The 16173-nt window shown below is 33.6% G+C and overlaps 1 pseudogene; it reads right to left on the reverse strand.

Annotated features, from left to right (window-relative positions):
- The window catches only part of LOC114295861 (kinesin-like protein KIN-14I), an 80313-nt pseudogene that overhangs the window by 59536 nt on the left and 4604 nt on the right, over nucleotides 1-16173 (reverse strand).

Raw genomic sequence — 16173 nt, forward strand, 5'->3', positions numbered from 1 at the left:
CGAGAGAAAAAAAATCATACTATAAATTGAATTTTAATTAAAAAATGTTAAAGAAATGCATCAAATATGTGCCTGAACAAAATAGCTAAATTTTCCACATAAATCTGATGATCAACAAACCTGGATATCACCAGAACCATGCTTCAAGAGGCATTTGTTGCCTAGAGAAACTATCACATCTTTTGAAGTTTTTTTCTTCTATTAAAATACATTATACAAAAATAAATAACTAATAAATTTAAAAATTAGCCATAATTTTTTTATTTAAAACATGATTCTAAATGGTTCTTACACACATCAATTCTATATCAACTGTTTAATGTCAATACACAGTGTGAACCTTCTTTAGAGCTGATAAACATCTCCTTGAGCACTTCAATATCTTCTTTAAAACTAAAACAAGTGGTACTGATAACAACATACCAACTTGGTTTGGCTTGCAATGCGATGCTTAAACTCTTCCACAACCTACTTAGCATAGACTCCAATAGTTATTGTAAGAAAAAGAGCGTTATTGCAATTTATGTGGATTGGACACTCGACATCCCATGATGGAGCACCATAGTATAGATTATAGAAGACTATAAATAATTCCCCCACCTCCCCAAGCCTGATTACATGATTGATTTTCTAATTAAATAATCTAATTAAGGCACTGAGGATATTAACAACTTACTGTTGGCACTTTTCAGGTTTCTTATCTAACAGAATTGCTCGAACAAGCATAATCAAAGAAGAACAACACTAAAAATAAGCCCATATAAAAATAAATCTATTCTTTTCTATAACAACCCTCATCCTTGTCTTAGTCATGTTCATGAACATTTATATGATATTGCCTTGTTAAGTTTGTACATGTAGACTTAGACTTGTTTTGCCTAGGTAAAGGTCCTTGTCTTGTCTTGTCTTGATGCTATCATGTTTTGCCTAAGTGTTATATGCATGCTTTGTTCCTTGCTTGGTGTGTTAAGCCTAGGTCATCTATCCTTCCTGTCTCAAGCCTAGTTCACACCTTTGAACCTCTTACACCTAGGCCGTTGAGCGCCAACACCTAGGACCATCTCGGAACCACCTTGGTTTACCTCCACCGTCACCTAAGCACATTGACCGAGATATAAATCACCTAGGCTGAGGTGTGCATCACCTAGGCCGAGGTGTGTATCATTTAGGCTGAGATGTTAATCATCTAGGCGTCCTAGATCCTTGATCCTTGAACCTAGCAACCTTTTATTCTGGGACTGGTATGACCTAGGCTGAGGTGTGGCACACCTAGGTCAAGTGTTATCCTTCCTAGCCGAGGTCATTGAAACCTTATTGTCCGAAGCCTATGTCTTGATCCGAGATCCTTGCTTTTTCAGAACGCCCTTGTCACCTCACTTGTTGTACACACTTTGTCATACTCTTGTCTTGTCATTCTGGCACCTTTTTGAGGAGATCCAACCAGACGTTGCCACGTGTCCTAGCAGAGGGTTAAGTCAACTGGCAGTAGAGAAAACACATCATTACCATATCTTTGCCTTTGAAGAGAGAGAAGCTCTAGGAAGAGGAAGAAGGAGTTCTTAGAGTGACATAAATTTCCAAGCTTGATCCTTAGTGTTTGAACCGTTGATTCGTGTCTTGAGGTTAGATTCTTGATCTACTGTTGTTGTTCTTTACATTGATATGATCACATTGCATGATCTGGCATAATTCATGAGCCATGCATTGATTTAAAGTTTGGTTTTAGAAAGAGAAAACGATGTCCTTGTGTTCTTCAAGAAAAGCCTTGTTTTGATCTGAAAGTTTATAACAAGTTCCATGTTTTTGTGTTTGTTTTCATGAAATCTTCAACTATGGGTACCAAGGTCCATGTTTTTGAACTCATAACATGAAATCTCAGATTTTGAATAAGAAGTTATGATTTTAGCATTCATGTTCTTCATGTTTATGTTCTTCATGTTCTTCAAGATGAAACCTAGATTTCCAGACTTCATTTGCCTAAGTGTGGTCACTGAGACCCACTCTTGCCTAGACCTCACACCTAGGCCAAGCATCGCATCACACCTTGGCCTACCTTGCATGATCACTTGCACCTTAGCCTATCTTGCATGCACACCTAGGCTGACCACTACACACCTAGGCCAACCATGGTACACCCTTGCCGGCACCTTGTAACATCTCGACAAGAAGCCGCACACCTAGGCCTAGGAGACCACACCTCGGCCAAGACTTCCTGAGTTCACCCAGCAAGGCCATTTTGGCCTAGATCATCTCTGTGCATCCATTCCGAGACCTGGTTGGTACCCAGCATGCTTTTCCTAGAAGAAAAATAGTGTTTTGACTCCCAGCACATGTTTTGCTTTGTCTTGACTTGGTTTTGGAAAGAAATGCCGGGATCATTTTCATTCATGTAAAGCTTGTTTTAAGAATGCATTGCACAACCATCTTTGAGCATTCCTTCTTGTCTTCTTGAAATGCATTCAGTGGATTTTGCCATGTATTTGTAGGTCTTGGATTCTTGCCTTAATCCCTACATCCGAAGAACTATTGTGAGTGGAATTTTTAATGAAGCTATGTTATAAAGTTTTGATAAAGCTTTGCTTCGTTTTGGAAAAGTATTTGATCAAGCATGAATGATTATCCTTTAATTTTTGTATCAAGTATTATGTTTGTTTTGATGACATCTTGGGAAAGTCCTTAGTGCTAGGGGACTATAATGCAACTAGTACCCATGTTTGAGATATCTCTCTTGCCACCGACGATCTTGTACGGGTGGGTTTGTCTAATCGATTCCAGGTCGATTATTCCCTTGTTTTGTCAGGAATGCCATCCCTTGTACTATGTTGATGCTAGTAAGCATCCCTTGAAGCTTTGAAAGACTTTGATAGATGAACTTGGTTCATCCCTTGATTTTGTACAAGCTATGATACGTACTGTTTTGATAAAGATCTCAGATATCATTCATTCAAACCTTTATTACTTATATCATTCACTGAGTATCCAAGCTCACCCTCTCTTTTATATATATGTAGGTGACGAGTAAGAAGGCAGTGTCGCCTAAGATGTTATTTGCAAGATGTTTTGGATTCATGTTTTGTTAGCATCTTGAAGATTATGCTTCTTAGCTTGTAGTTCATGTCTTTTGTATATTTCGGCTTGAGAAGCCTTTTGATCAAAATGTAATATTTAGTTTTAATTCATTTGTATGCAAGATGTAAAACTATGTTAAGATGTATGACATTTCATTTGATTTATGCACAACTCTTATGGACTACTTAGATTTAAATTTGTTTCCGCACATGTAAACCCCATATGTATACTCTAATTGTGTGAATCTTTGTAAGTTGGCCTTTGGTAATCTCGGATTACTGGCCATCATGGCACCATTCTACTAGGGGCAGAATGGGGTCGTGACATTTTCGCTCAAACATAACAAAATAATCATGGATATATATCATTATCATCAATTCCTAACCTTATTATTAGAATTGAGGTCAGCAGTTATAACATTCGAAGATTTTTCGCCCATTGACAAGTTCCTTGTCAAGGAACTTGTGAATGGCTTTGAATTCTTTCGCGTAAAATGCTCTCTAGATGTCACAGTTTTTAAATTTCCCCCAAATTTCCATACTCCATTTGCACCTGTCCGTTTCTAGTCAGTATAGGATTTTAGTGCTAGAACACAAATCACAACCCTTGTAGATTTCCTTTCCTGAAAAAATTAATAGAGGATATATTAATGACCAATTTCTAAGTTGTGAGATTGTTTCTTAAAATAACTATTCATGCAAGATCATAATCGCATCGCTCCAGGCGATAAGACACCTACTTGTTCCAGATCAGATGCCTCAAAAGTAAGAAGCCCTAACTCTTGCACAGCTACAAGAAAATTTGTCACATTTTCAAAATATTAATATGCAGACAAAACTGCTCCATTAGGTATTAGAGCCAAATCCCAAGGACTCTCCACCACCTAAGTCAATTATGCAAATGTAAATATGAAAGAAATTATAGAATAGGACAATTACAAAAATGCTAATTGAAACAAATTTGAAAGAGAATTAAAGATCACCTTTGGCATAGCTCCAGGTTGAAATTTATTGAGAACATTGTAGAGAATCAGACCGTTTCCCAAACCAAGCCTGAACTCTTCCTCAAAAGGTTTAGTTGGCAAATCTTTTGCTCCAACAACTCCAACCATCTTTCTTAACCACTCAGCTGCTTCATACTGTCTCGTTGTTAAAGGTCATAGATGGGAACAATTAGCACTCTTAAAAGAAGGTATGAAAAATAGAAATTTTGTGTAACAAAATTGAAAAGGCAAAAGACTAAAATTTGTTAATATTCAATGATCAACTACAACATCAAATTACAAAAAAAAAAAAAAAAACAGATTCCAAGAATCCGCAAATATCACAAACTAGACAGATATTAAAAATGAGACAAGTTGTGCCATCAAAAATTAGAATGACACTTGGACACTACTAAGATAATAAATAAATAAAAAGAAAAGGCACAGAGAGAGCAAGCGAGAGAGAGAGAGAGAGAGAGAGATCCTGACTTCCCAATTTCAAGCTATTTTGGATTTCAGAAGATGGAAATGTCATCTCAACTAAGCCAAATTGTGATAACCCAAAATATTTTTTAAAATAGTCAGTGCATAAATTAATTGAGTAATATTTGGATTGAAGTGTTGTGAAAAGTTATGTGCGAACATAGTTCAATTTTGTAATAATTTTTTTTTTTTAAAAAAAAATTCGATCTCAGAAATTATGAAATTTTTATTATGGTGTTCTTATAAGAGTCTAGCATGTTGGATAAAAATTTCAAAATTTAATAGTGAGTATTTCTTTTATGAGAATTTGCAGACTGATTAGTGTTCAGTTTAATTTATAACTGAAATTGAAATTGAGTTTGGGGTGTTTGGACCATGATTTGAGATAAATTAGTTGGGTCTATTTTGATATATAATTGGACCATGTTTGACTTATGGATGAGACCCATGATTTAGATTCAATTTAATTTGAATTTGTTTATAATTCATGTTTAATTATTGGTCCCTTTTAATTATGTGATTGGTAAGTTATATTTAGGCGAATTTATCAGAAAGTCCCATATGGTGAAATTATATTCCATTTGGTCCCATGAATAATTTGTTTGATTGGGCAGTCCATAATAGTAGAGATATCTTACTGGTAACTCCTTTTTTGAATTATATTGTTATGTGGGGGACAAATATGCCCTCACATTAATTATGGGCTTTTATGTTTTCATTTTTTTATATGTAATACCACGTTGTACCAAGTCGATGTACCACGTCGGTCCTGCGGATCTTCTTTTTGGTATCGGAAACATCGTTTTTGTCGTTGTTCTTGGCGTCGGTTGAAGCTTCGGTGACAGGGGAGTCTTCGATGGTCTTAGATTCGTCGACCGAAGCGTCGTTGCTAGGAGGATCTGAGGGTGGTTGGTCCTGTAGTTGTTCTGGGTCAGGGGTTTTACTATGGTTTTCCTCTTTCTGCGTGGTTAGGATCGGGATCGGGATCGGGATCGGGGTCGCGGTCACCGTGTAGTTGATAATTGATGTGATGAGAGAGAGAGAGAGAGAAAGAGAGAGAGAGAGATGAAGGAGTGAGAGATGATGAGTGAGAGAATCATATACAAAAACATGGAAGAATTGATAGGGTTTGATTCGATTCGAAGTCGATATGTTCATGTCACATGATCCAAAGGGATGATGTGAGATTAGTGAAGCATCTTCTGATGGTCATCAGCTTTCATATAAATATGGTTATGGATATACACATGGATCTGGACTGTGTTTTCTTGATATGTGATTTATTTAATTTTTGTGATTTCTATTAATTTGTTTGTTCTTGTTATGTGAGTATGCATGGAACCAGAACTGTGGAACCAGTGTGGAACCACAACTGTAGAACCAAAACTGAGATTGAGATTGAGAACCAGACTTGTGAATCGGTGAGGAACCACAGTACCAGAATTGGTGAGATTGAGAACGAGAATCGGTGGAATCGGTGAGGTTCACGTCGATTCGTCACAAATGGCAACTGGAAAATAAAGGGTCAAACTGATGGAAAGTCGAAACGTGACACAATCCACGCCAAAAAAAAAAATGTCAAATTACTTGTGTTCACGTCACAACCCACGTCTCATGTTTTGAGTCTTACACACTTACTAAATTAAAAACAGTATTAGTGTGTTTTTTCGATCAGCGTGACACACAAACACCCATTCACCTTATTCCATACAAACCCACACCAAATGTCAATCAATAATACTAACAGTGGCAAAACTGTCAACAAACAAATTAAGGGACCATCCAGTCACTAAGAAAACATTTAGGACCTTATGGATTACAAGTCCACAAAATAGGATTTACTGGTTAATTCCCCATATATTTATTATATGGGATTATAATATATATTTAATAGTTGATTTTATGGTGTGTACCATATGGTGAAAAATTGCATATTTTTATAGTGTATAAAATGGGTGTATATTTTGTGATGAGCAAAATATTATATTTTATGGTGTACAAAAATATTATATTTTATGGTGAAAAAAATTATATCATTTTATAATTTATATTATAAAACTTTGAGGTATTATTACAAAAATTAAATTATTTTTTTGAAAAGAAACCATTCTTGGGAAGACAACCCACGTGGGGTTGTCCCACACGCCCCTCCATTTCCTTCCTCCTCCTTTTTGCTTTTCTTGGGCTGAACAGAGAGCCCAACTCTCTCTCTCTCTCTCTATATTAGCGTCTCTCTCTCTCTCTCTCTCTCTCTCTCTCTCACACACACACACAGTGTGTGTGTCTCTCTCTCTTTCCATGTTCACCATTGTTGCTCAATCTTTGAGCTTGAAATGGGAGTCTTTAGAGTGAGATTTTGTAAAAGTGTTGTAAATGAAAGTTGGAGAACTTGTTGTGATCTTCGCAATGGTCATCTCGGATTCATGATCGGGGTGATGTTTGCATTTTCGGATTAGCTTTTCTTCATATCATTACATTAAAGCTATGTTAGGGTTATTTTGAGAAAATATGTCATTTTATGAGGTATTGCATATATATATATATATTTTCAGATTTTTTTTTTGTTTGGTAATTTTTGGAAGAAAAATTATGTTGAAATGTTAAGAATGCTGGCATTTTGAGGTTGATTTGGAAAAATCATTTTGTGTTGATAATTTTGTAAAATAAATCCAAAAATAAAATTTAAAAGATGTATGGATTTTATCCACATCATATTATGATTAGATGATTTATTTTGAGAAATATAAAGTTGAAATATTTTTTTTAATCTTTGATTTGGAATTTATTTTTGAAAAAAATAAATTGATGTTGAAGAATATTATGTAGATTGTTAGGTTGGGATTATGAAATTGTTTTGGGATTAAAAACTTTAAAAGTGTTATATTCATGAAACTTTATGGAAGATGATATGTTGATGACTAAGTTGTGTTCTTTTTTTTTTTTTTTTTTTTTTTTTTGTAAATGAAGAATTTGAAATATGAACTTTTGAACTCATAACTTTGAAAATGTTACTCTTGGGTATATTTCATAATTTTTGATGTAAATATCATGTTGGTTAGGTAATTTTAGAAAAAAGTGGTGGAATTGTTATTGGTAGTGAATTTGGGAAAAATATTACCTCTTTGAGTTGGCATGAAAAATGATTATGTTGAAATATGGTTATGTTTGAGGGATGAGGCATATGAGGTTAAGTTGGTGTTATTAATTCAGAAGATTATGAATATAATGAATTTACTAATTTGATGAATTAAATTAGTTTGGTTAATATTTTAAATCCTTTGTAATTAAAGGGGTGTAATTGTGTTTTTAATTCATAACTTTAATATAATGAGATTAAAAGTGACGAAGTTGACTCAGTATGAGATTTGGAGAAATAAGCGAGATTAAGTTGATGTAGTATGGTATGTGGTCCCTAGCTTTATTAGTTGAGTTGTGTTATCATAAAATTATCTAAAATTCATATATGGAATATTTGAATGGTTTGGTGGTCTTTGGTAAGAAAAAAAAAGAATGTGATTTTTAGCTCGTTGGGAGCAAATAGATGAATTTGATTAAAATAAGAATGAGTTATCAAAACTTTTATTTTATTTATTATTATTTTTCCTTGGTTTAATTTGATGGAGTTGATGTTGATAATTGGAAAGTGAACACTCATGTTATATTTTATAATTATAGTCAAGAGAAGATTTTGATATAATTGATTAAGTGTTGGAATATTCACTAATGTTTATTGAGAATTATGATTTAACTTGAAGATCCCGAGATTTTACTTACATGAGAAAATTAGGAATTTGATTCTATCTAATGTTTGGGATAGGGATGAGTTTTAGAAAGATTGTAATTACATTTCATTGATAAAGTATGTGAGTTAAAAATTGATGAAAACTTGAATCCGCTTTGATGTCATATGTTATTGCTATTGATCAATCTATTGTTTAGAAGTTCTGGTTTTGGTAACTGGTAGAGGATTACCATGTTAGTATTTAAATGAGGAGATTCTTGGAAAGGTAATAAAATGTTTGATTTTTGGAAGTTTGTTTTATATAAAGAATATTGTTGAATTGTCTTGAAAGGACTAAGTTGGAAGTTGTTGATTTACATGTGGTACTTACATGAACATTGACATTATTATATTATCTCTTGGGATTGTATCATGATATTACATTGATAGAGATATGGAAATTGATCACAATGGAGCATTGTGTGGTGGAATTGAAATTGGAACTATCTTAATGCATTGTTACATATTGCATTGTCATTCCATTTCATTGTTATCATGGATTTCGAATTGCAATTGAAAACTATTGCTTTGAGAAAGGAATTGTTTTTTATGAAACAAGATCATTTTGATTTGTTTTGGGTAAATACGTTGGTAAGTCTTGTTAGAGGGTGTAGTTTGATGTTGATTAAGTTGGTCTGAGTGTCCAGAGTGAAAGACCAAAAACACACGTGGAGGAGGTACCACTGCCCTTCCGGTGAGAGACCAGTAAAGTGGGGATTTGGTAGTGCTTGATATACCTACTTACAGACACCAGCCTAGGGATTACCTGAGTTGTATTTACCACCTTGGAATTTTATTGAAATTGTTGGATTAATGTGTTTTCAAATTGGCATTGTGCATAAGGTTTTTAAAAGATGAAAAAAATATTTTGAGCATGATATGGCATATGCATTCATCTCATAAGACTATACATAATGTATTTAATGCTTCGTTAGATGTCATTATGAATTGTTTAATTATTTGATTCAATTGACAAATGGGTAATTGAATAAATTGAAAAGGATGTCATGTTGCATTTGAGGCATGCTTATTTATTTAAGTTAACTAGCTGTGGTTAATTAAATAAATTGGAATTAAGAGTTTATGTAATAGAATCATATGGTTTTGATATGATATGATTTCACGTATATCTATGAATATCTTTGTACCTGCATATCTTCTAATGTTTTAATATGAGATTGTTTGGTGAGCTAGTGGTTGCTCACCCCCTGCCTGTACATGTGTACAGGGAATGCTTTTCGAATTTGGAAATCAAACAATGGGTTTTACCATTTCATAAGCGTAATGTAGTGATGGATCGTACTGTTTCATTTGTTTGTTTGGCTGAGTGCTATCTTTTTGTAAAGAGTAGTGTCCTCTCTTTTATTGTAAGCCTCAGGGCATTCCTTTTATTCATATGTAAATGTCTTTATTGTATCACGAGAGGGAACTTGTATATTTAATTATTCATCATTTCATTTAAGGATAAATTGTCTATTGTAAATGAACTTAATTAATGAATTTTGATAATGTTATGCGAGTAATAAAATACGGGGCGTGACACAAATACCCTGCTCAAGCTTTGTAGCCTTGCGAATTTGTTTCTTGAGATGATCCAAAAACAAAAACAAAAACAAAAACAAAAATAAAAATAAAAATAAAAATAAAAATAAAAATAAAAATAAAAATAAAAATAAAAATAAAAATAAAAATAAAAATAAAAAGACAAAAAAAAATTGATTTGTAAGAGCATCTCCAATCCTTACTCTCTCGTTCTCAATCAAAACTTGAGTGAAAATTTGGTTACAAGCTTGATATGATGGAACTCAAATCCTTACTAATTTTTTCATCATATCATTTTGAAAAATTCCAAACTTATCCTAAAACATGTTTTAACCATTTTTTATGTAAAAAAAATCATCTCCAATCCAATACTTAAATCTTTTTCAAATTTCATCAAATTTTAGTAAAAATATAATTGTTGTATAGCGATCCCGATTGTCCCTTTACTGTTCTGTTGTATTCCGGACTCGGTTCCGTGGAGTTGGTAGTTGTATCTATCTTGTTGTCATCCTTTAATTCCATTTGTTTGAGTTTTAGGATGTGTTGGGCATATTTTGAGCAGGTGGGTTGAACCTTGGTATAAAGTCTTGTTGCTAGTTTTTTGGTCATTCCGCTCGAGCGAGCCTTATTGCGCTCGAGCAGAGATTGTACACTCTCAGTATTTCGCGTCCCTGCAAAACTTCTGCAGGTGTGATTTCTATGCTCGAGCAAGTTTCTTTACGCTCGAGCGGGTACTCTAGCACTCAAGCGGGCAATACTTTTTGGTGTAAGTTCTGGGAAGGAGAAATCTACGCTCGAGCGGACTGGTTTTCGCGCTTGAGCGGATATACTTTATTCTTGTGTCTTGGCGCTCGAGTGGGCCTTCTTGCGCTCGAGCGTACCTAGTTTTTTGTTCTTGACACTCGAGCGTTGTGTTCTCCGCTCGAGCGGAATGTCGTATATCAGTTGGCAGCTGGGCATTTTAAAATCACTTTTTACATTCTCTCTCTCTCTCTCTCTCTTACTTTCTAAAAAGACATTTTGAGAGCTCCTCTCTCTAGAAACTCCCTTCTCTCTAGGGTTTGATCTAGTTAGAGTGTCTCCCTATCCTCCGGCCTTTGTAAAAAGTGTGTTGATCGTCGAGGACTCCATTTTGATCCGTGAATCTTTGAGTTTGGAGCATTTTGATTTTCTTCAACTTCCCCGTTTGAGCTCTAACTTTGAGGTAGGGATATCCTACTCCTCCTTATGAGCTTTGTCTATGAATTTTAGCATTTTGATATGTTGGGGGTTGTTGGGTATTTTTGAGAAAGTTTGGGTCTTTGTGTAATTTTACAAAAGATGAGGGTTTGTCATATGTAAACCTATATGCATGTTTGATATAGAGAAATGAGGCTAATGTTGAACTATTAAAGAAAATGGAACCTTAGTGCTGTTATGTAGATTATGGGTAACGCCCTAATTACATTAATAAATTAATTTGTATAAGTAATTTAGGGAATCGAGAAATTGAATAGGAAATATTCAAATTAGAAAGATATGGGGTTAAAGGGTGTAATTGGACTCACTTATCGCTCACCTAGTTAAATTGTTGATAATGTATCAAATTGGTGCATTTATTTCCTGTTTAGAAATAACTGTATTGGACTATCGGTGGAGGATAGTCATGTTTGTTGTAGGTAATGTATGATGATTAGGCAAACTAAAGCTAATCTATTAAGTATGCTAATGAACATGGCAATTGGTTTAATACATCAAAATTTTGTATTGATAGGTTGAATTTGTATATGATAATTGTTTATATACATTGTATTGTGTGGGAGGAGAAAGGGGCTGTACTCCACGGTTTATTGGAAGAACAGGGCTGAACCTCTAAACCGAATCTTGTGACAGTGATACAGCACTACAATGTGTATCAGGCTGCGAATTAGAAGTGTTTTCTTGTGACAGTGATACAGCACAACAATGTGTATCAGGCTGCAAATTAGAAGTGTTTATTTGATTTGATATAGCACTAAAATGTATATCATTATCATTCGTGAAGTATGTTATTGTTTGTTGATTTGATATAGCACTAAAATGTATATCATTATCATTCGTGAAGTATGGAATTGTTTGTTGATTTGATATAGCACTACAATGTATATCATTTGAGAAATATAGGAATGTTTTTGTTTGACTGTGATACAGCATCAAAATGTGTATCCACCATAAATTTCGAAAATGTTTTAGTGATGAACTATAATTGCATCAAATGTTTTGGCCAGGGTACTGAGCCTTGTTTTCAGACTCAAAGTTGAATAAGAAATGGAAAGTGAATTTATAATATGGACATGATTATCATGGAACAGTAATATGATATAAGTGGATGTATATGAGTTGACCATCTAGCAACTGCTAATCTTTTAGTCATTGTTGATAGTTGGTTTAGTGTATTTCTACTGGGCTGTGGCTCACCCTATATGGGACATCATTTTCAGGTACAGGTAGCATGCCACCTCCAAGGACATAGCTTGGGAGGCTAGAGGCAGACAGACTGCTTTGTTATTTGCTTTCTTTTGATGTATTACACGTAAATTCAAGCCAAGGGCTTAATATGTATTGAGTTAGCACTCTTCTTTTTGTAACCAAGTGTTAACTTGGAAAGCTGTAAGCCCATAGGGCATTTGCTTTTGTTGTTAACATGTAATACTTTTGTAAAGAACTGCTCTGATGAATAGAAGAATATTTATCTTTTATACCAATGCATGTCTAAGTTGATGGGTTTTAATGTTTTTTTTTTAGGGCGTTACATGTTGGAAATTTGATGAAGGATTTTGATCAACCTTCCCTTAATTTGATACGAGTTGGATGAAATGATTAAAACTCATTTTTAGCTCTTTATTCATAAAAATTCAATGAAATAATTGGCGAAAGATTGGAGATGCTCTAAAGTCCTAAAGAATTAACAAGTCCTAAAGGTAAAATTAGTGATTTCAAATGGCTTCCTTTACCATATAGCCAAACAAAACATTACAGAAATTCTAGTCCCACCAAAATGGAATCAATAAAGAAGATTTCAATGTAAGAATATATACAATTGTAACAGTTTCTCTATTCAATTTCTCTATTCATAAAAAAATTTCCTCGAACCTCTCAAAGAAGAAGAAAGAGTTATCGGCTTCCTCTGCTCTGCGAGAATCCAAATCAAGTTCTCTGGATCGAATCTCGTGCTGCTGATGAACATCCTCCACCACAGACGCTACAGAGAAAGACAAGGCACCTTCCGCAGCGATTCCAAAACCCCTTAAAAAAAAAAAAAAATGCTTTTCCCAAAGCAAAAGCTCAAACCTCCATAATCAAAGCTCCAATTCTCACAAAAGACACGAATTGTAACAATATTTCTCAATCTCTAGACCAATCAAAGATTTTTAGAGAAAAATAATACTAACAAAAACAAAATGATTATTTAGGATCTTCAGAATCTTGAAGAGCAGTGAAGCAGAGTGATAAATATTTATTTGTAGAATCAATAAAATCAATATTTATTTAGATGGATACTCCATGTAGAGTGATAAATAATTTAGCAAAGAATCATGGAATTAAATTACCAAATCATTTTCATGATTTGATTTAAGTTTGCTTCCAAAGATTTCACATTTAAATTTTATTTTCAAAATCTTAAAACCATTTCATCTTGATTCATCTTATAACCAAATCATCTTAATATATGAACTTTTACTATGTGACAATTTATTATTACGTGATTTTGCATATTCATAATGGCATTTTTTTTTCCAACGGGGGTGAGCTAAATAAGTCACTTTTTTTTATTTACTTTTTAAAAAAATTATGTCAAATTTTTGACTTTTTGGCTTTTGTAGTACATCCCAAACACCTACTAAGTGTTTTATATAGGTGTGGAACCCACATTCATGTAAGATTTTGACAAAATATTTGATAAAATATTGGGGCCTCTAATATTACTCAATAGTAAATGTTAAAAATTTATTAAAAATATACATGTACAAATATTATTTGATATCAAATAATCTCTTTTATTTTTAGTAATTCGATAATAAATGCCACTATTAAGAGCGTTTAAAGGATTACTTTAACTTCTTACCAAAATTAAACAAAAAATAACTTTGATCCTTTAAATCATTTGAATTAATTTTTAACTTCTTACCAAAATTAAACAAAAAGATAACTTTGATCCTTTAAATCATTAGAATTAATTTAAATAATATGATTTGATTCAGAATTTTTAAGGTATAGAGCTAAATCAGTCACTTTTTTTTTATTGACTAAATGTTTTATATAGGTGTGGAACCCAAATTCACGTAAGATTTTGATAAAATATTTGGGATCTCTAATATTACTCAATAGTAAATGTTAAAAATTTATTAAAAATATACATACAAATATTATTTGATATCAAATAATCTCTTTTATTTTTAGTAATTCAATCATAAATGTCACTATTGAGAGCGTTTAAAAGATCACTTTAACTTCTTACCAAAATTAAACAAAAAGATAACTTTGATCCTTTAAATCATTTGAATTAATTTACATAGTATGATTTGATTCAGAATTTTTAAGGTATAGAGCTAAATAAGTCACTTTTTTTTTATTATTGACTTTTTGGCTTTTGTAGTAGACCCCAAACACCTACTAAATATTTTATATAGGTGTGGAACCCACATTCATGTAAGATTTTGATAAAATATTTGGGGTCTGTAATATTACTCAATAGTAAATGTTAGAAATTTACTAAAAATATACATGTACAAATATTATTTGATATCAAATAATCTCTTTTATTTTTAATAATTCGATAATAAATGTTACTATTAAGAGCGTTTAAAGGATCGATTTAACTTCTTACCAAAATTAAACAAAAAGATAACTTTGATCTAGAAGACTCGATTCGAATCATTTAAACCCATTTAGGATTAACGAGTGTCTTTTGGTAACTCGATTACAACTCATTTACATAAAATGGCAACCAGAACTCATTTATTATGGGTAGATCATGGATTCAAGTTTAAATTGCAACTTTTACTTAAGCAACACTTGTCTTGTTCATTCAGGGTGACAAGCTTTATGTTTTCCTGAGATCTTACCTCTGTTTTATTTTGAATTAATCCAAGCTTGAAGAATTATTTGCCAATTAAGGTAGGTTTTAATGTGATTTATGATTTTTAATAATGTTAGGATAATTATATATATATATTATAGCGATCCCGGTATTCCCTGTTGTTGTTTAACTGTAATCCGGACTTGGTTCCGTAGATTTGTTGTTGTCTTATCCTCTTTTCTATCCCTTACTCTTTATCTTAGAGTTTTGGGTTGTGTTGGACTAGTTGGGAATAAGTCGGCCGTGTTTTAAAACTTAGAAATCCTTGCCCAGTTTTTGGTCCCTCCGCTCGAGCGGCTTTTTTGAAGCTCGAGCGGCACTCTGCTGTTGCTTGTCCGCTCGAGCGGGGGTGTTGGCGCTCGAGCGGGGAAATCACCCATCCAGTATTTCGTCTGCAGTGGTATACGCTCGAGCGGGGTGTTGGACGCTCGAGCGGGGATCTGTGAGTGACGCTCGAGCGGGGAGTTCGACGCTCGAGCGGGGTGACCTGTATAACACACCGAGATTCAGCTTTTTGAATCACTTTTCCATTTCCTTTCTCTCTCTTACTTTTCCGAAAAAGCCATTGGAGAGCACCTCACTCTAAAACCTAACTTCTCTCTTAGGATTGATCTAGCTAGAGTGTTTTCCTCACCTTAGGCCTTTGTAAGAAGTGTGTTGATCGTCGAGGGCTTCGTTGTGATCCAAGAAATTTGGGATTTGGAGCACTTTGATTACGGGTCATCTTCTCCTTTTGGGTTCTCCATTTGAGGTAGGGATTCTCCTTATTCTTTTTCAATACTCCGTCTATAGATAGACATGTGGTAATTTCTGTATTGCATGAAAATTGTATCATGTTGGATTTGTTTGAAAATCATGAAATAAACCTAGGGTTGGTTGTGTAGAGAATGGGTTGGCTTCATTGATTGTTATCTTGGCTAAAATAAATATAAATTAGCATGTTGTAGTTAAATGAAGAAAAGCCCTAAATTATATTTTGGTTGGGTAAATTAAAATGGGGATTTGTTGACCATTGTGTGTAAATCTCTTTTGTCAAAATGAGTGTGGTAAGGGTGTTAATGCCTAAGGGATTAACCATAGCTTTGGAGTTGATTTTATGGAAACAAGATTAGCGGAGTTGGTTTTGTGATAACAAAAAGGAAATGGAATCGTTTTTGTGAAAATGAGGGAAGTGCTTTCGAAATAAGTTTGAGAATTGGATTGTTGTATCTTGAGTGT

This window comes from Camellia sinensis, chromosome 12, assembly GCF_055761805.1.
Source record: "Camellia sinensis isolate YWXY chromosome 12, ASM5576180v1, whole genome shotgun sequence".
Classification (NCBI taxonomy): domain Eukaryota; kingdom Viridiplantae; phylum Streptophyta; class Magnoliopsida; order Ericales; family Theaceae; genus Camellia; species Camellia sinensis.